Genomic DNA, 19,836 nt, shown 5'->3' on the forward strand with positions numbered 1-19,836 from the left:
GCCAGTTGAGAAGATATTCAAGTGACCATGAGGAATAGTCTTAGGGGGCTTGGTCTAATAGTCTATGGGGCTTGGTATAATAGGTGAAGGTAGAGAAGGGTGTATATTTGGGGAGCAGACATGCTAATGCATTAGATGAGGAGGAAGAAATAAAAGAATCAGCAATAGCTCCTGGGTTTTGTATTGATAAATCAATTGTGAGGAAGGGATCCCTTTTTGTAAGAAAAGAACTGGAAGGAAAATTAGCTTAAGGTAAAATTAGAAGTTCTTTTTATTTTTATGTATTCAGCTAAAGTACCTGTACAATACCCAAGTGCAAAGGTCAAGAATACAATTTGATAAAACCAGGTAATTGAAGCTGGTTAGATGCTTGTGGGGGAGACAGAAGCAGACGCATCAGTTGAAACAGGGTGAGGATTAAAAGTGTCAGAAATTTTCTGAAATGAGCAGAGATTATTAGTGTGTGTTCTGTCTATCTTAAAACATCCAGCTATCTTCATCTTTCATTGTCTTTGAGCTGTTTTGCAACTGTATAAACCATAGAAAATTGGTAATACTACAAATGATTCTCACCACAAAAATGCAAATTACTCTTGTCTAGTGAAATGATAATTGATTTGCCTTGGGGACAGGCTAATATTTTTTATCTATTTATAAATTAATTTCAGCATTCCTTCCTTGCATGTAAACGTGTGTTTCTTTGAAACAGTTGTAACATTTTACAAGTTCCCTCATTAATTACTCAATTAAATAAAATCCTTGACAAGTGTAGATTTTATATTTGTATGTGGATCATAATTTTTATATTTTTTTTAAAAAATGATTATTTAATAGGAGCCAAGGACACTGTCCAGTAAAAATAAGATGAGGAGAAAAAAATTCCTCAACCGAACTCTACCTAAAGACATGTCCCTGCATAACTGGTTACTTACTGGGGAAGAAAGAGGCAGAAACATTCATGGATCCTGGACTTGGAACAACTCAACCTCTGGCTTTGAACCTGGACCCCTTTGTTGGACAGGACTTATAAATATCACCTCTTTTTCCAACCTGAGTTTTGAACACATTGAATAAGAGGCAAAAAATTATTGGAAACCAAATGATCAACTTCATAATGACAAAAAAATAGACTAGGGAATGTAGGTTAAAATATGAGCCACATGGGCTGTCACTAAACCCCCAAATTAGGCTATTCTCCTACCCAAATAATGGCATTGCTAAACCAGAAAATCTTTTCATCAAATGTTGCTTAGACAACAGGATAAATACATGGAAATAGATTGAATCTCAACATCTACCTATTACCACTCCTGAAAGTTAATTCAAGATTGGTCACATGCATAAACTAAAACTATGGCTAAAACTATAAAACTTCTACAAGAAAACAGAGGAGAAAATCCTGATTATCTTGGAATAGGCAAACATTTCACAGGGTATGCACACACATAAAACTGCTTATCATAACAGAAAAAAAATGATTCATTGCACTTTATCAAAATTTAAAACACCATCAAGAGAGGGAAAGCTTCATCAAATTGTGTACTTAAAAACTGCTCATTTCTCTGTATGTAAATTAAGAAATGAAGAATTTTGAATGAAGGAAAAGATTCACTTTAAAAATTTAAAAAACTAATCATAGTGCATAAAAGTTAATGTTCACAGAAAGTGAATAATGGTAAACAGCAGTTACTATTATATGAAGAGCCAAAACCATCAAATCATAAAATTACAATAAAATACCTGCTAATATCTTCTTTTAATGAAATCAAATTTTATTTTAAAGTGCAGAAATTTTGTTTCACTAGTTTCCCTTCATCTCTAGGAAAGATAAATAACGTAATGCAAATCATAACTTCAATGTTTCTATTTAATAAGTTCTTGTTGGTAACCTAAATGCCCCAGGGAAATAATTTGTATTAAACTTATATGCAGCTGGGCAATGTTTATGGCCAATATTTAAATATGACTCTGTGCCCACTTAAAGCTGCCAAATCTTAATTTGAGGTTCTAAAATATTTAACAGGGCAATATTGCACATTCTCATGCACATTTTCTGATTTTTTTAACCAATCTAACTACTATTGTCATGCATATACACATACAAAAATTAACTATATAATGGTTAAGAGTTTCTCCAGAGAGCCTGAGGAGATTGTGTGTTTTGGCCTCTCTTACCAGAAGGCATATGGATCAGGCAAAATACATAAATTAATTAATTAAAAATACTTTAATTTGGTTGATAAAAACCTCTACTAAAGTTTAAGTTCTAAACTTTTAAAATATCTAATATGTAACATTTTTACTTGGAAGGTTGAGGTAGGCAGATCACAAGTTCAAGGCCAGCCTGGGAAGTTTAGCAAGACCTTGTCTCAGATAAAATTTTTTCCAAAAGGATGGAGATACAGTTCCATGGTAGAATGCTTGCCTAGCATGCACAGCCCTGAGTTCTATCCCCAGTACGAAAAAAAAAAAAAGTAACATTAGCATTGTTTAAATTCTTCATTTTTTTGTTTTAGTATGTTCTGTCCAAAACAAAAAATACCACTCTTTATTGTCATAGCAAGCTATTATTATTTTATCACTTTCATATGGTACCTATAAAGGATATCAGCAATATCCAATAGCTTTTTGCAGCCTCTAGTATTGGTCAGACATTCTGGAAAATCAGTAGTATTTCATTTCATATTTCTTCCTGTACAATTTTGAACTTTTTTCCCTTTTTCTCTCTTATTAATATAAATAAGCCTAGATTTCAGATTAAGGCATCCAACAACAAATGTTAAGAAAAATCTAAAGTAGAAAATCTTCCCTATTTATCAATATTAGCTTAAAATATTGTATTGCACACTTTTAAATATCTCTTATTGGTATATAAGATTATAACTAAAATTTATTTTAGATTTCAAAATATAATTTATTTTTGAAATCATGAATTGAATAGCAGTATAGGATGTAAAGATTTTATTTTTGCAGACAAATTGAGGTACAAAATGACACATAGTTTACTACACATATTTAACATATACAGTTTGATCCTTTTTGACATAGCTACCCATCCACCGAAGCCACCACCAGAATCCAAATAATGGACATGTTCATCAATTCTAAGTGTCCTTGTGCCACTTGGCTCTCCTTCCCTTTTTCTTCCTCTCCCCTCTCCCCAGTGCTTTTTGTCACAATAGTTTGAATTTTCACAAACATTATATAAATATTCTTCTGTAATCTGGCTTTCTGTACTCAGCATTATTTGGGGGCTCATCCATGTTGTTGTAGTTATACTCTTCTTTGTATTACAGAGAAGACTTCACTCAGATGTCTCAGGTCTTATTAAACTTAGTTTGTTTGAAATAAAACTCATTGTGTTCCAGCCATCAGGACACAAGCTTGATTCTTACAGTCAGTCTTGACTTCTTTCTCCCTCTTCCTCACTCTGCCTGTGTCCAGTCATCACAGTCTCCCACCAACAACCTTACAAATATCCCTCTGGTCCATCCATTTCTTTCATTTCTTTATTGTTACCAACTGAGTCAAAACCATTACAATCTCTTCCCTGTCTTAGCCTGGGAAGCTTCCAGTGTCTATTCTTTTCTTTGTCTGATCAATTCCCCAAATTATAGCCAGAATGATTTTTCTAAAATTTAAATCTCTTCACCTGCCAGCTTAAAATATTATTAACACATTCTCATTGTTCTTAGGCTGAGAAAACAACTCTGATGTGGTCCGTGCCACCCTGCATGGCTTGTCCCTACTGACTTTTCTATTGAGAGCTTCCACGACTGCCATCATGCTGGTTTACATTTAATTCCTAATCCCTTCTGTGGCTCCCCAGCTCCACCACCATCATGGCTCATCATCAAATGCTGTTGATTCTACTTTGAAAACTGTATACTGAATCCAAACTTTTCTTACCATTCACACTGTTAGGATTCTAATCAAAGCTACAATCATTTTCATCTGGACTCTTGCCACAACCTATTGAGGGATCTCTCTCTCTCTCTCTCTCTCTCTCTCTCTCTCTCTCTCTCTCTCTCTCTCTCCTGCTTCTCTTATCCTATTCAGTTGTTTCCCAAATATCACCAGCCAGTATGATGGATTATACCATAATTTATATCATGCTAAAAACCTTCCAATAGGCCGTATGTGGTGACATATGCCTCTAGAGGCTGAGGCAGGAGGATCACAAGTTTAAAACCAACCTCAGAAATTTGGTGATGCTCAGGCATAATTTTTTTTTTAAAATGGTTGGGGATGTGGTTCAGTGGTTAAGTGCCCCTAGGTTTAATACCTGGTATCAAAAAAAAAAAAAAAGAAGAAGAAGAAGAAGAGAAAAAAAAAGAAAAGAAAAAACAAGAAAAAGAAAAGAAAACCTTCTAATAGCTCCCACTGCAATTAGACTATAACCCAAAATCCTCAACACTGACCTCAAGGCCATGCTAGATCTGGTCCCTACTCACCTTTCCTTGTCCTCTACCACTGCCCTACTCTTTTACTAGGTTCAGCCACACTGATGTGCCTCCTTTCTAGCCTTCTGTGTCCCTATCTAAGCACCTTTTCTTGCTTTTCTGGAAGGCTTTTCCAAGTCTCCAAATGGCTGTCCCTTCTCGCTATTTCACCAAGAGATGTTCCTTGACCACTTTCCCTCCCCCAGGAAAGTCACTCCCACTCCACTGCTTGCTTTTCCTTTCTACATAGCATCTAAGGTTCTGTTCACAACCTTCCAATGGCTCTCCATCTCACATCCAAGTCTCATCCACATAAAAGCCTGCCAGGCCACACACAGTCTGGCCACCTTTTTCTCTTTGATCTCATCTTCTATCTGGCGCTCACATTCCCCTCCAGCCATCCTAGTTTCCTTGATGTTTTTCCAATATCTCAAGTATCCTCCTAACTCAGGGCTTTCAAAGGTACTGTCCCTTCTGCCTGGAATATTCTCTTCCAAAATTCCAACATGAATCAATCTCTCATGTTAAGTAATTCAGGCCTGGCTCAAGAATTGGTTATCAGATAGCTCTTCCTCAGTGGGTCTAATTAACCCAGAATCCAGATTCCCATGCCTACCACTTTCTATACTTCATCTTTTAATTTCCTTCAAAACACATTATTCCACGTGTGAGCTACTAAATTTTTTTAATTGTCTGTTTTTTGCCAACTAGAATGCACCATCTACCAGAGCAGGAATTGTTTTCTTCCCCATTTCTCTTGTTCTTAGAAGAGTAGGTGCTTAATAAGTAATTTCTCATTGAATAAATAACTGATCTATCAGAAATCCTCTTATTAATTTATGTGCCTAATTTATGTCTTAATGTCGTTGCCACAGTCCTCTGCCTGTGAGCCTTTGAAGACCCAGCTGTAGAAAGGAAGAGGAGATGAATTCAACCACATTTACAAATCGTAACTGATTTTGAACTTCTGTATTTTCAGACTTCCCCAACCATTTTCTCTCAGGAGACCCCACTCCCAACAGTCACAGGCCATTTCCAGTCCTTTGCTGTTACAAATCGTGGGGCCTCAAAGGACCTTGTGCATTTGCATCACTTATTTTCGTCAGTATATCTGATGGGGTTTGCCAGGCGGATGGTTGAGAAATGCTGAGCACACCCTTCTTCCCTGCCCCCACGGGGGCCCAGACTCCCTAGGTGTCACCTGGCCACCCCCAGCACCCAGTCACTCTTCTGTGCTGTCCTTTGCCTCATGCCCTGCGGGCGGAATGCGCAGCCAGGAAGCCTTACACAACTGTCCCAAAAGAGGAAGCACAGAAAAGGCTGAAGTGACAGTTAGGAAGACCCTTGCAAAATAAATTGAGTTCTACGCTTTTTGTGGAACCATTAATTAATTGGCCCTGTGTTCCTTAGTTCCTCCTATATCAAAGATGGGTCTGTTCGCCAGGGGACGCTCCTGAGATCCCCGCACGTGGGGAAAAAGTTGAAGGAGCAAGGCGCTATTTTTCCCAGAATTAAAAAACGAAAACAAACAAAAAACACCTTTATTTGTTGTTGTTGTTGGCTTTTTTTTTTTTTTCCATTTTGACTCAAAGGTGGTGGTGGGGGTGGTACAAAAGGAAAGAAGGCACAGGCCAGATGACTTGGGGAAAGCAGCCTGCGAACTGCAGGAGCCCTTAAGCCTATTTTGAAGTCCCCATCTCCTAACCAGACGCCCTCCCAGCACCTCGGCGCAAACAGCGTGGCGAGCGCCACCCGTCTGCGCGCTGCGTGGGAAGGGGAGGGCTGACACCACTTCCTCCCCTAGGCGCGGACCTCGAGCCAGGGTGCAGCCGACTTCAGAGCCGAGGGCGACCGCGCTGCCTACCCCGCCGCCTGCCCCCAGCTGCCCAGCCCGCCGGGCGCTCCCGCCGCCGCCTCTCCGCGCGTCCCAGCAGAGCCGTCGAGGTAAGCGGCGCCCACCGGGTCGGGAACCCAGCGAGCGGCAACTTGAGCCCCTCGGGCATTACCCGACCGGGTGTCACGCGGGTGGTGTCCGAGGCCGGGGGCGGCTCCCGGCGCTGGCCTCCGGAACGCACGCCCCTTGCTGGACCCTGGAGGGTAGCGGGTCCCCTGGGTACACTCCGCACTCAACCCAGTTCGCGCCAGGGGTTGGGTCTCCATCTAGGCTTCCCCGCATTCTGTTTCATCAGATTTGACTAATTTCCTGCCCAGGAAATTGCTACAAGGTTGAACAGGGAACTGATACGCACCCTCGAGGGTCCAGCAGGTCCAGTGAGCCCCAACCTGACCGGATCTGGAGGAATTCCTGGGGCGCTTTAGGGCACTAGTTTAAATGCAAGTCCTGTCGATGGCTGTCAGATACATCTCAAAGTGTTTCCTTCCTTTAAAACTCTCAGACAACTACGTCTTCTTTATCAAAAATTACATTTTTCCCCCTGAAATAGTCTCCTTTTCATTTTAAAATATGATGAAGAAAGTCTGCACACCAGACAAAAGTTATAGTTTGGCTTGGAGGAAAGGTGCCTTTTGTAGCGTCAATAAAACTAACCAAAATGTCTGTCTATCCCTGGGCAAGCTCTCCGGGGATAAAAAACCTTGCCCCTTTGGCTGGTGTACCTCTTCTTTTCCTTCTGGAAAGGACTTTCTTAGTATTCGTATCACGATGGAAAGCAAAACATGTTTTCTCGAACCACTCCAGCAAAGTGCTTCAGAAAGAACTTTAAATGGGATTGTTGGAGAAGGAGAAATGAGTGACACAAGGAAGTATTACCCCTCCAGATATGCTTTCTGGTGGTGTCATGTGGCTTAAACACTGGCAAGGGTACTTCACTCATTTATAAATCAGGGGCTCCAAACTGAAATTTCAGAAAGAGAACTTTGTCTTTTTAAATAAACTCATAGTGCCGTTTTCACTGGGCCTCACTGAAATACCGGGATGGCACATGGGCCAGAAATGCTGCCTAGCAAGATTAGTAGAGAATCTGTGAAGAATCCTCCGCAGTGTTTCCAACGGTATTTCCTGTCAGCTCCATGTGTTGTGAAATTTAATGTCATCCTCAAACTATTCATACTTTATAATTTTTTCTTTTTGTGTCTTTTCTGGGTATTTGAGACTTGGGTTTTAGCTCCACATCTGCCACTCGCTAGACAAGGATGACTTTAAGTTGTTTTAACCTCTCTGGACCTCAGATAACTTACCAGAAAAGTGAGATGATTAGATTGTGTAAGAATGGAGGAAATGATAATGATTGTAAGGGGTTGAGACAGCTCAGTGGTAGAGCACTAGCATGCTGAGTTGTGGATTCAATCCTCAGCACTACCAAAAAAAAAGAAGAAGAAGAATGCTGATGGATTTTGTTAAATTCTGAAATATGAACACGTTTGAAGTCTTCTGTTTCTTAAAAGTAAAAAAGCAGTGTTGGTTTACATAGCCTATATGTAAAATAGCAACTTCCCATTCTATTGAAAAACTGAGACACAAAGATGAAAAATTGTGCTCTGTATGTGTAATAAGAATTGTAATGCATTCACTGTCATGTATTTAAAAAATAAAATAAAATAAAAACACTGAGACAGAGAATAGCCACAGGTCAATGTTATATTTCAAAAGTGCTCAATTGCTATTTCTCAAAAAGTACAACTTTGAAAGGTGTAGTTACTTTAAATCTTACACATAGTACTAGGCTATGTAGCACCCATTAAATTTTTTGTATTTATATCCTAAGCTGCATACCAATTTCCCACAACATTTTTTGCCTTTTTAACTTAGACACTTAGATATTTCCATGTTATTACTAAAGTGAGCTATTTATAAAGTTTATTGTCATAAATGTTTGTGTTTTATATGCCATCTTAAATTTCTTCAAAATAGCATTATTATTTTCATTTCTTTGTAATTCCCTTCTATTTTACTTATTTTTATACCTAAAGGCTTTAAGTGATTCCACAAATTTTAGAATAAACTAAATTTATGTTCTATAGCCTAACAGACATTAGTCTTTACAGTTTCCTAGAACCCCATGAGTTTGCTCTGTAAGCAAAAGAATGATCTTAGGAGTTTGAAAAATAGAACAATTTTGAACTAAATAAAACCTCAAGATAGAACAATTATTATTAACATAATTGGTATTTTCAATATGAAAAGCTATGTGTAGTAATGTCATGTTAAGTGGCAAGGAACTTTAAACCTTTATTATATAAATTTAGGTATATGATAAATACCAGATTTTAAGATTGAAAGGTTTTAGGTAAGGACACTGGTTAAATATTGATGTTTATATGTATGATGATGATGTTTATATGTAGGTTATAATCATCATGAGAACATGAACTTTAAAGGAAACTGAATGTATCTAGAAAAATATCAATTATATTTTTCTACAGAAGGGAAAACAGCACTGAGAAAAGGTACTGAGCCACCTACACCCTATTTAAGAGACTGGATTGTACAGTAGCACAGCAGGGCAGGGCCTAGGAACAGCATCTCAGAGAACCAGCACCTGCCACCACCGCATCCCCATTATCTAGACAATTCCATCACCAGGGTTAGGACGCAAAATGTATTTGCTAAATGTTCTGAATACTTCAATTCGCTTCTAGTTGGTACCATCAAACTGTCGCAAGCTGCCTAAACCCCAGTTGACCTTTTGGTCCCAAATTTTGGTCCTCCAGTCAACAGTGAGGCTTGAGCAGATAGAAATGTAACTCCAGTCCAGGGCACTACGCGTTCTCAGTACATTATTCTGTGGCTCGAATTCTTGACTGCATTTCCAAACATTTCCTTAGCATTAACTATGAACTTGAATCATTAAAATCATATTATGAGGCCTCTTTTCTTCTGTCAATTCAGGTTCCTCTTTGATCCCCATATGATAATAGTAAATAATATTTTATTATAATGTTTCTTTATAATACAACTTATCCAAAATGCTTGGACTGTAATTATTTGGGGTTTTGATTTTTTTTTAATTTTGGAATATTTGCATATACATAATGAGATATCTTGGGGATCAAACCCATGTCTAAACACAAAATTCCCTTGTTTCCAATACACCTTATACAGTAGCCTAAAATAATTTTATCCAATATTTTAAAATAATTTTGTGCATGAAACAAAAGTTTGTATATTATAGCCTAATGGGGCCTGCAGAGTAATTTTTTCCCTTGAATAAACTATATGTTGTATGACGTGTTTGACTGTGACCTTTCACACGAGGTCAGTGTAGAATTTTCCATGTTGGCATTCAAAAACCGTTTCTGATTTTTGAGCATTTTGGATCTTAATTTTTAAATTAGGGATGCTCTCGCATGTACCAGACGCTGTGCTAACTAATTTAGAGCTATCATTTTGTTTATCCTTGTACCTTGGGCTTATACTATTATCACTTTTTATCGTTGAGGAAATGAAAGCACAGAGAGGGTAAGAAACTTATACAGGAAATAAGATGCACAGCTGATGTTTAAACCAGGCCAGTATGATATTAGTGCCTGAGGTGCTATATCGAGGACTAGGGTGCAAATGGTGGCAATGCATGGGGCCTCTCCTCAAGTAGCTTATAGTCTAGAAGAGGAAACATAACTAGGCCGTTATAATTCTACCTGTGACCTGAGTCACGTGCTATGTGAGCATATATCCTGCTCTTACACCAGACTGGGGTCAGGGAAGGAGGGTGAATAGAAGGTAACCAAGCAAAGAAGTTGGCTTGTTATAGTGGGAAGACAAGAATTATAATCAATTTTGAAGTTGTTTTCTTTATATGTGTCTTTTGAAAACAATAATCTGCTGTAGCAGCCATCATGTTTTTATTTTTATCTTTATTATATTCAAATCCCTCACAAGAGCCTGTTGTGTTGATTAAATCAACAAAGTAGTAAGTCTGACTTTTTTTTCCAAATTCTGCTGGAAATCTTCCTGATTTGGTTTCATATCACAGATTCATCAGCGAGATGGTTGTGGGCTGGGAGAGGGGTTAAATGCTTAATCACACAGCTATTATGTTTCTACAACTGGCTGGAAGATTTATATAGAGAGAGCTATGTCATATCAAACTGAAGAAAAATAAAAAGTAATAGAACAAGTGAACTATATTTTTCCTCCATTTTTATTATAAATTATTTCATATATACAAATGATGATATGATATATATGCACATATGCAGAGCAAAATACGTATCTACATTATAATAAATAATAAAAAAGCCAACATCTGGATGTCAGTATTACCAGCATATCTCCTGGCTTTCTCCTAGTAATAGTCCCCTATCTCTGCTTTAAAGGTAATGTTATTCTGATTGTGCTAATTTGTTAAAAGTATTTAAGAATCATGTACCTACATTTACAAAGTATGTTGTCAAACCGGGGATTAGAGGAAACTGAAATTAGGATCCCTACTGACTCTAGGAGTGATCAGTGTTCCATCAAGTAAAAATAATTTATTTTAAATAACATAAAAGCAAAGAATATTAGAAATGGTTAAGAGTAAGTATGACAGACATAGTGGTTTCTTAGTCATTAATGAAGTGATCAAGGTTTTAAGTGTAATAAGTGAATAACTTAGACACTTCCAATTTTTTATATTACTTAGATTTCTACTTTAAAGACACACATCAATCATTTTCAATCATAAATATTAGCTGAGCACTATTCTAGGTTCTTATTATCCATCGGTGAACAGAAGAGACAAGGGCCTCAGCATTTATGGAGCTTCTGTTCTAGTGGGGAGACAAAGAATAATTGATACACATAATAATTCTAATATAGTTTTAAGTGAAAAGGGCTCTAAAAGAGAGTAAGTTGTGAGTCACAGTGGCACACTTCTGTAATCCCAGAAACTGGGGTGGCTGAGGCAAGAGGATTGCAAGTTCAAAGCCAGCCTCAGCAACTTAGCAAGGCCCTTTATGTAAAAATAGTAATGGTAATAATAACTTAGTGAGGCCCTAAGCAACTTAACCAGACCCTGTCTCTAAATAAAAAATGAAAAGGCCTGGGGATGTGGTTCAGTGGCTAAGCACCCCTGGGTTCAATCCCTGGTACAAAAAAAGAGAGAGAGACTAAGTGGACCAAGGTGAAGTTGTGTTTTAAATAAGATGTGCAGGCTTGGCCTCATTGAGATGATAAAGACTTAGGCAAAGATTTGAAGGAGATGATGGAGTTGAACCATAAGGTTTTCTAGGGGAACTGTGATCTGAGTGCCAGGGCATAGATAATGGGTGAACTACCCATAGGCCTGTGTGACTATAGGCAAATGATCAAGGGAGCCAGTAACCTATGTAGTTGGAGAGGGATGAGGAAGGCGGAGAGACTGCTGATCACATAAGGTCCTTTGGTCAGTGTAAAAACTTTTACTTTTAGTGAGATGGAAGGGCCATCGAAGGATCCTGAGAATAGAAATAACATGATTCTGCTGATTCCATTTAAAAAGTTCAGGCTGATATTTTGAGAATACACTGGAGGGAGTAGACAGAAGTAGGAGACCCATTAGGAAGTTTCAGGATTCTACACTTATTTTGAAGTTGGCACCAACAGGGTTTCTTGAGAGTGGATGTGGGGTGTAAGAGAGAGAGAAGTCAGGGATGAGTCCAGAGAGTTTGATCTAAACAACTAGAAGGAAGGAATCATCATCAACTAAGATCAGAAGTTCAGTTTTGGTTATGAATATAAAGTAGCAATTGGTAATAATGATGTGCTTATTATAAATAAGGCTAAGTAACTAGGAAGATACCGTGATTATTCCTATTTTACTAAGTAGAAATGACAATTTAGAGAGATTAAAAAATTTGCCCAAGATTACACCGAGTAAGAAATTGAACATAAAACCAGATCTCTGGGATCCTAAAGCCCTTAAACATTCTGCCAAAACCTGGCAATGTGCTGATAAGTAATCTTTACTATGTAGCTAAAATAAGAACATAGCTGATCAGTATTAGTCCACTTCTGTGATAATTAGGGCCATGAGAATTATTTTTAATAAGTGGAAAAGCAAGAAATGAACAATATAAAGCCCCTAATTTGTCCATGAAATTTTAACCAGTGATGTGGATGTTGTGTGCAATAGGAGGCTTTAAACAAGATTCTGAATGAGGAAGGACAGAAGCCTTTTCCACAAAGGAGATTTTTGTGCCCAGAAGTTAAAGATGTTTCTGTTTTCAAAACCTAAGACAGGACTTGGAAGAAAAGGAAGCTTCCTCTTTATACAGATGGATTTCAGATGGATTCAAGAGTTAAGAAAAATATTAAGCTTTACTAGGAGCTGCTGAAGGAGGTCAGAAGACCCTGCTAAGATATTTGGAAAGCCAAAAGTGGGCAGGAATTAGCTCCTTGGAGAGATCAATGTAACTGGCACTTAGTTTAGTCATTAATAGGTATCCAGGCAGCACAATTAGGACATAATAATATGTCATATTAATGGCCAGTGTCAATTAATGACCTTAAGACCAGTGTATTTTGTGGAATGCTGCTAAAAGCACACGATGACCATTTCCTAGACCATGTTTTCAACAGGGCAAAAAATCCAGTTTTTAAGTGTATTGTTAGGATTCCATCTCAAAAATAAAATAATTATTTATGCATAGGCTTCATGGTGGCTGGAGGTGGGAGATCCTGAAAAATATGTTCAGGTGATTTTATATTGTATTACAATGTGTTATCACAACTAAGTTAATGATTAAATATGTTTATTAAGGCTACTGTGCTTATAGTATTAACAAACTCATTCATCTCTGCTGATAACATTTACAACTGACAGTTGAGTCAATGAACTGATTATGTTTGAGATGCAGTATTATCTTTTTAGAATAACTTCCTTCTTTGTTGAGGGAGAAGGACTGTATCACTGAACTACATCTCCATCCACATTTTTATGACTTCTTCTAACCCAACTCCATAAATGGTATGGCTTAACAGGCCAAGACTATTTGTCCATGTGTTTAGAATTCTGCTACTTTATATTTTCCTTGTTGTAAACCACAAACAAAAATGAAGTTGCTAGGCCATGAATGTGGATAAATGCAGATCAGAGTACTAAGAAAATGGCCTTAAGACCACTGTCAAATAGAGGAGCTGAAACTGAGACAGCTCACTCCTTTCACTATCCTCAAAGCCAGGTTTCCAGAATAGGGGCCAGAACTAAACATTCACTTTAGTTGCATCAAATGCTTATCATAATACAAATGGAACGTTGTTTTTCCTTCCAGTTTTAATGCATATCTATTGAGGGCCAACCAAGTGCCACTATGGACGGATATACAATAAAATAAGATATGGCCCCTCATCTCTAGAAGCTTCCAGTCAACTGGCCTATAAACAAACACATCACAGTGTATAGCGTGCAGTGATAGGTACAGAAGTAGTACCGTAAAGACATTGACGGTAGAGAAGACATTATTATGTGGGGGGACCAAGAGGCACTTTGAAGGTAAAAGCATTTCCAGGTAACCATACAGAAGTAGGCTATCCAGACACCAGACATGAAACAGTTTGGCAATGCTGGAACATAAAATACAATGGGAAAGGAAATGAGATGGTTCTGATTTAACCCTTGGTGAGTAATATTCAGACTGCATTCATGTGTTACAACTGTTCATCTTTTGAGTCAAAAGCTGAGGTAAGTCTAGTAAATCTTCAGACAGTGCTATCCAACAGAAACATGCAAACCACATGTGCAGCTTTAGACTTTCCAGAAGCCAGATGGCAAAAAGAAACAATAGAGTTAATTTTAATGATATATTTCATTTAATGATAAGGAAGGTTATTTAATGAATATCAATTATTTGAAATTATATCAAATTCCAGTAGCAGTAAAATTATGAATTATTTTTTATGCTAAATCTTCCAAATCAAATATCTTTTCACATGTATAGCATATCTCAATCCAGACCCATCCCATTCAAGTGCTGAATAGCTGAATGTGGCCAGTGACTGATGCAATAGACAGCACAACTTGAGATAAACACACAAATATCACATCTGACACTCGATGTTAGCTATGCAGCTGAAGGGAGGGCAGTAGATGAATTCTGAAGTAAGCTAAAGGAAAAAAGAGGGGAACAGCATTTGCTACTAGTATGATGCTGTTTCTAGCATCTGATTTGAATTCATATTTAAATCTGTACCCAGATTGCCTTATTAACCCTCCAGCAACCAAACCAAGAAATCTCAAATTGTTATTGCTTACTTTGCTTTTTATCCATTCTCTCCTCCTTTTATTTTCTGGATTTGGCCTAAAAGCTACAAGGACTGAAAAAGAACTGGAAGTAAATGGCCAATCAGTTTACCCTAAACCCACATCTTGAAAATGTGATCTGTTGCCCTTGGCAACCATGTTGTCAACTCTTTTTTTTTTCCACTTTTACTTCCGCCTGCTGGTTCACAAGCAAAACACCCTCTCATCAACAGCAACTCTCCTTGCTGTGGTTCCCCACACCAAAAAGACACCTACCTCCCTTTCAGGAGAGGATGGTTGTGGTAAAATTGAAATATGGAGCTGAAAGGGCCCAGGGCATGGTTTGAAAAGGCTCAGGGAGATTCCAATGCAATTTCTTTCTTGCTGAGAATGGTTGAGAGTCTGTCCCAGAAACTGTACTTCAGATGTTCTTCCCAGTGGCGCAGTCTTTTAAAGATGTACCTGTTCTACAAATAAGCAGCAGTTCGCCTCTGTAGGTACTGGAAATGCGACAGACAGAAGTAGCTATCCCATTGTGGATTTAGGAGTGCCCACACTAGTGTGGGGGTGGGGTGGGGAGAAACCACTGGTGGTTTTAAAAGGAGAACATCCTAATATAAATACTGATGATGGTGATAACATAATATCTAATAAGCATTCTATGTGTACCAGACACTTTAAGAAACACTTTATAGACACTACCTCTACTACCTCGTTCCAGCAAGGTAGGAACTGTTTGTGCATGTGTGTATGTGTGTGTGTGTGTGCGCATATGTGTGTCGACCTTTGTTTCTTTCTAAATTCCAGTAGAACAGATATATTCGTCTTTATTTCAAAGGTATACCATGTTAATTGCCATTTATAGGAGAGTTCTAGGTATCAAACCATTGCTGCAAATATGATTTCCTCACCACTGATGTAGTTATCACATTTTTTCATTAGGATTCACTCAGAGGTGCTTAAAAATTGGCAAATTCTGTCCAAAAAAAAAAAAATGGTGCAGATAGCAGTAAAGAAAGAAAAAAATAAAAAGACTAATTGACAGCATCTGATAGAGCAAAGAAGGGCTTTCATTAAACTTGGGGCAGACTTTCAGCAGGTTGGCTGGGGTATTGGATGAAGCCTTATGAATTCTTAGCTATTAAATGAGTCTGTATATATGAAGCACTTAGAATTGTGCCTGGCTTATGGTAAGTGTTCAAAGGATGTTGAAATATTTTGTTTCCAAAATTTTGAACAAAGCAAAATGAAAATACATTCCCCTAGAAAATAAATATTTTCTACTGTATTTTCATATTTGAAATAAGCCTTTATTATTCATATGCCTTTGAAGGCATCAAGCATAGCTGCCACCATCTTTTGGTCTGATGACCCATAGGTAAATGATAAGAGTACACATAATTCTATTCTTTCATTGTATTCTTCTCTTCTCTAACCATTTTTAACAGCTACAATCTGTGGACGTGGGTAGTACATTCCTCGCTGTCCACTGGAAGCTGGTATCAGGAACCACTTCCGCAGATGTTCAAGTTCCTTATACAAAATGGTGTAGTGTTTTCCCATATGCTTTAAATCATATCTAGACTGGGTAATATCCCTAGAGCTCCCATGTAAGAGCATAAATAACTTGACTTAAAACTACTGAGTGAAGTCAGTATATTAGATGGTATCAATTGTAAATATGTCTTCTCAAAACAAGCATTTATTTGCTTTTAAAATGGTTAGGGCATATAAATTCATAAATAAATAAATGTGCTACGTACAATATATTTGGTGGTACATGTGAGCTACTGTGGAACATCAGATTTTAAATGATGAATTTCAATTTCAGAAACTTTTAAAAAATAACCACCATCAATTTTTAAAGGGGCTATTAATCATATCAAACATATTCTTGGAGAAATAAGTGATGCATACATGTATTCCCTATTTAAAAACATACAAACAAAGTCCTAAAGGGGTATTGTAATCTTGAACTATTATCTAAAGTAGAAATAGTTTTCATTGCCATTTTCACAGATGAGAAAGCTAAGCCAACAGAGAATTTAAATAACTTGTCTAAGATCACCCAGGAGCTAAATAAATTTACTGAGTATAAGGTGTGTGTCCCACACTTGGAGGAAATTATAGTAGTCTATGTCTGAACTCATAGTTTGGCATGGCAGATAGACATGCCATCAATTATATTAGAGCTGGACAGATAGGCAAGGTAACAGAGATCTTTAAAAGACAGCCACCAATTTCCCCCTCTTAATAAACACAATCCATGTTCAGAAGGCAACATGACATAGTGACTGTGAATGTGAGCTTTACAGTTGGATTTGGATACAAACTCCACCATTCACTAGCAACTTCATTTCACTGTGCCTAATTTTTATAACCTATAAAGTTGGAATAATGTCAGTAACTTGTAGGTTGCTTGGGGAATTAAGTGAGATGCCTTAACTTTCAAGAATTATTTATTTATAACTCAGTAAATTTTTAATTTTTATTGGTTGATTGATTGATACTGGGCATTGAACCCAATGAAACTGTGCCATGGAGCTACCTCTTTAACTCTTATTATTTTTTAATTTTGAGATAGGATCTTACTAAATTGCCTGGAATTTGTGATTCTCCTCCTTAGCTTCCTGACTAGTCAGGATTAAAGGTGCGTGCCCCTGTGCCCACTACAACTCCTATTATTCTTAAAGCCAGTGTTGGCATGTATTGATATGAACTAACACATTTCAAGGTTTAAATGCCAGTGGTGACACTATGCCAATACTAAGGTGTTGATGTGATATATATATATATATATATATATATATATATATATATATATATATATATATATATGGAGCAGCAGGTAACAGAATATATATAAAAGAGAGATGGAATATAGAGAGAAACCATAAATAATGTCTTAAACTGTTAGATTTGTGATCCTAACTCTGTTGCTACAGGATTTCAATCAAGGGTAAATTGCTAGAATGGAGTCATAGATCTTGAACTGTTTTTATTATGTAGGAGATAAGACTTACACAGGGGTAATTCAAATGATGTGTTTAGAAATAAACTACAGTAACCACCCCCTTGTCAGCAGTTTCACTTTCCACACTTTTAGTTACCCATAGTCAATAGCCATCTGGATATATTAAATAGAAAATTCCAGAAAGAAATGATGTATACTTTGTATACTTTTGAATTGTGCACAGTTGGAATAGCATGATGAAATCTCACGCTATCCCACCTGGGATGTAAATCATATCTTTGTCCAGCGTATCCATTCTGTATACACTACCCACTCATTAGTCACATAGCCACTTCTAGGTTATCAGATCAACAGTCATGATATCACAGTGTTTAAGTAACCTTTATTTTACTTAAAAATGTCCCTAAAGCTCAAGAACAATGGTGCTGGCAACTATACTGTAGTATATTGTTATAAATGTTTTGTTTTATCATTAGTCATTATTGTTAACCTATTACTGTGCCCAACTTCATAAATAAACCTTATCACAGATATGTTCCTATAGAAAACAGCACACCTAAGTTTCTATACTAGTGCAGTTTCAGGCATCCACTGGGATTCTTGAAATCTATGCCCCTGGACACCTTCACTATGAGCTAAATTTGAGTGAGAGTAAGGAGGTGGAGATGAACTTGGAGATGTGTATCGGGAGTGGATTGTAGGTGAGCCCAGCCTATGAGATGTTTGCTCTGAGCATTCTTCTAGCTAGCTGGGGAGATGTGAGGATGCCCTGTACACACCAGTGACAATGAGGGCCGGGATGGGGCTTTCCTGCCAGGCCCCTGATCCTCAGCTAGAAGGAGTGCCCCCTCCATTGTTCACTTCTTCACCTTGAGTTGCCTTTCTCTGGTTGATGTGGACTTGCCAGATTCGGTGTTTGCCCCTGTCGGACCTAAAGTGCCCAGATATCCTGCTAACCTGTCCTAGAGGAATATTAAATTTCCTCTAGGCTTGAGTATAGACACTAATCACTCCTGAAAAATGCCTAAGAGGGCACTTTGCCCTGGTGGACACTGACCTTGGAGGGATCGCCTAGCCCTCCACAATTTGACTCCACATTATGAAATGCTGAGAAGGGTAATTTCATTTTTGACTGGGTTTCTCTACTACAGAACTTTATCTGTACTGCTCAAGAAACTGTGAAGGACACTGGGTTGAAGAGTGTTGGGTGTTCCAATTCTTTACCAAGAGACAAATGAAAGAGATGCTGAGGAAAGCAGTCCGTTAGTGGACATATAAACATGAGCCGTTACGTGTAAAAGTGTATTATACAAAAGAAATAAATGTTTAGGGATTTTAGTTTAACTTAATAAATTTACATGAGAACTGTTAGGTCAATCACATATAAAATACATACACTTCTAGGAGCTGAATTTCATTCTACATCTGCTGATTTATCTGTGAACTTGTGGGTTTTGTTTTGTTTTGGTTTGGTTTAGTGGTGCTGAAGATTGAACCCAAGGCTTTGCTCATGCTAGACAAATGCTCTACTACTCACCTTACATCCCCCGACCAACTTAAAGATTTCTAATTTGTGTGTGTGTATGAGAGAGAGAGTGTGTTTTGTGCATGTGTGTTTAAGGCAAGGATTCATTTCCATACCATAATCTTTCAATGGATGGGTTCAATCTAATCCAGGTTTCCTGGAATCTGGGTTCTCTGAAGGAGAAATAAAAAACTTAGCCTAATTAATTTAGATTGCTCCAGGAGTATAGTTCTATCATACTTAATGCAATAGTTTATTGTTATGTTATCATAGAGACCGGTTCCTTGATATAGACATTTGCAAAAAAATGACTCAGTGAGTATGTTTTTATTGAAAGGACAGAAAAACTAAGTTATCACATTACATAAAGAGAAACAGCATTAAACCTCTGCTTCCAATAGCATCCATTAAAAAGTAATGACTCACATCTACACAAAAACTAATAGACATAAACATAAGCACTTAGATAATAAAAATCACAGAACCCTTAGAGAAAAACTAGGAATATATCTCCATGACCTTGGATGAAGTAATGGCTTCTTAGATATACTACTAAAAACACAATCAATGAAAGAAAATGGATAGATTTACTACATCTAAATTTAAAGCTTCTGTGCTGCAACAGTATCCAGAAACCATAAGGACAATACACAGAATGGGAGACAATATTTGAAAATCATATATTTGATAAGATACTTGTATCTAGAATATTTAAATATCTCTTACAGTCTAATA

General features: G+C 37.5%; 1 protein-coding gene across 1 annotated transcript in view; it reads left to right on the forward strand.

Moving 5' to 3' along the window:
• Positions 1-6,276: 6,276 nt before the first annotated feature.
• The window catches only part of Apbb1ip (amyloid beta precursor protein binding family B member 1 interacting protein), a 105,463-nt gene continuing 91,903 nt past the window's right edge, over positions 6,277-19,836 (forward strand). Inside the window, exon 1 of the mRNA XM_046442268.2 lies at positions 6,277-6,386. The gene's annotated coding sequence lies outside the window, so the exon portion shown is untranslated. The remainder of the gene's footprint in view (positions 6,387-19,836) is intronic.

This window comes from Marmota monax, unplaced genomic scaffold (assembly GCF_021218885.2).
Source record: "Marmota monax isolate L192 unplaced genomic scaffold, Marmota_monax_Labrador192_F-V1.1 WCK01_AAM20220418_F8-fsc00072, whole genome shotgun sequence".
Taxonomy (NCBI): Eukaryota; Metazoa; Chordata; class Mammalia; order Rodentia; family Sciuridae; genus Marmota; species Marmota monax.